Source organism: Musca domestica, unplaced genomic scaffold (assembly GCF_030504385.1).
Source record: "Musca domestica strain aabys unplaced genomic scaffold, Musca_domestica.polishedcontigs.V.1.1 114, whole genome shotgun sequence".
Taxonomy (NCBI): domain Eukaryota; kingdom Metazoa; phylum Arthropoda; class Insecta; order Diptera; family Muscidae; genus Musca; species Musca domestica.
The window spans coordinates 1,678,725-1,680,849 of NW_026712144.1; positions in this window are offsets into that span (position 1 = coordinate 1,678,725).

Sequence of the window (2,125 nt, forward strand, 5' to 3'; positions counted from 1 at the left end):
CTTATTTAATTTTTTTAGTGAAAAATTATTCTTTATTTTGTTCACAAAAAAATACGACAAAAAAAGAGTAACAAATTGAAAAAGTCTTCAACTTTTTCGCTGATTTTTTACAGCAAATGTTTTAAGATCCTTCCTTACAAAGTTTGTCAATAGAATGTACTATTACTTTAAAATTCGATTCCATTGAAAATGTTTTTTTTGATTTTTGCAATGAGATCTCTTTTTCATGATTTTTCAGCGATTTTGAAAAAGTAATTATCTTTTAACTTTGGTGTGACCGCGTTAAATTATTTCGATATCATCTATTCCGTTTCGCCACCACATAATTCGCTACTACACTTCCATGTAACCCGCCATCAATTTCAGTTCTCAAGAAATCAAGTCAATTAAATAAATTGGTATAAATATTCGAATTCAAAAATAAAATATAAAAAAAACACTACAAATGTACATTAGAAAAAAGTAAGTCAAAATGGAAAAAAATCATGCAAAATAAAACATTACTATTGTACATTTGAAAAGTCAAAATGAAAATGTTAATATATCACATTTTTACGCGATTTTTTTGGATATTATCCTTTTCGGAGAGTAGACAACTCCGAATTTGTGTGAATCATTAAAATTAATCCAGCGGTTCTTAAGTTATAAGCGTAGTAACTAACACAACTTACATTTATATATATAGATATGTAATAATATTTAGAAAGTGTTAAAATGTGCCTAATTTACAAGATAGAGTCTACCGAAATATTCCACTTTAATACTTCATCTGATACAAATAAAAAATATTGAGCGAAATATTGGCCAAAATTACAAGAAAGGATATTTATGTACAATTTTATGCTAAATCATAAATACCGAAAAATTTCATATTCATATCAGGCTTCTTATTGAGAGAAATATTTGAGAATAGAAAGTAGTAAAGTATTGCTAAATTGTTACGAAAGTTATAACAGATATAATTATTGAAAATTGTGACTCCAGAAGGGGTAGGCAGATATATATCAACTTCAAAACAGATCTTGTTTTAGCAAAAATATTTGTGTGTGTGAAATCTACATCCCATTTAAGCACCAGATCTTGGGTTTATAAAAATATTGAAATGTGTGAAATTTGAAGACGTTCGGATCCTTACATTACATTATTTAAGAGTTATAATTATTCAAAATGTTGACCCTTTGTGGGGGAGGTACTTGGTGGAGTGGACCGATACTGTCCATTTTCGCACATGACCTAGCACTGATGAAAATATGAGGATTTGCAAAGTTCGAGCAAAATCGGATTATCGTTTCTCTTTTTGTGCAAAAAATATTTTTTGAAAATTTCGACCTTTTGTGGGGGAGGTACCAGAAGGAGTAGACCGATACATTCCGATACATTTTTGCACCAGACCTTAGGCTAATAAAATTATTGGGATGTGTGGAATTTGAAGACTATCGGACTCTTACATCACATTTTATAAGAGCTTTAATTATTCAAAATTTTGAGGGAGGTCCCTGATGGAGTGGACCAATAATGTCCATTTTTGCACACAACCTAGCACTCATGAAAATATGAGGATTCGCAAAGTTCGAGCAAAATCAGATTATCCTTTCTCTTTCTGTGCAATAAATTATTTTCTTTGAAAATGTTGACATGTTGTGTGGGAGGTACCAGAAGGAGTGGTCCGATATTGCCCATCTCCGAACTCGATCTAAGTTTGACAAAAATATTACGATGTACTAAATTTGGACCAAATCGGATACTCCCTTCGAGAGTTATCGTGCGCACCAGCCAGCCAGACAGACAGACGGACGGACGGACATCGCTAGATCGACTCCAAATGTTCTGAAACGGATTTGGTCCAAAGAGACCTAGGGTCTAAAATCGTTATTTCGACTAGGCACGTTTTGACCGTATCAAATGATATATACCCTCTGTAGCCATATGGCTGAGGGTATAAATATGGATCGAACTAAAACAGGTAAAAAAACATTAGGTTGGGAAGGACCCCTTTATACAATGAAAATTGGATTTAAATTTGTGAAATTTCTTAAGATGTGGAATTCCCGCTACATTGGGGCTATACGTACACAACAGAGTATGTATATTAATAAACCAGTTAGCAAAGGTCAAAAGTCGGGCG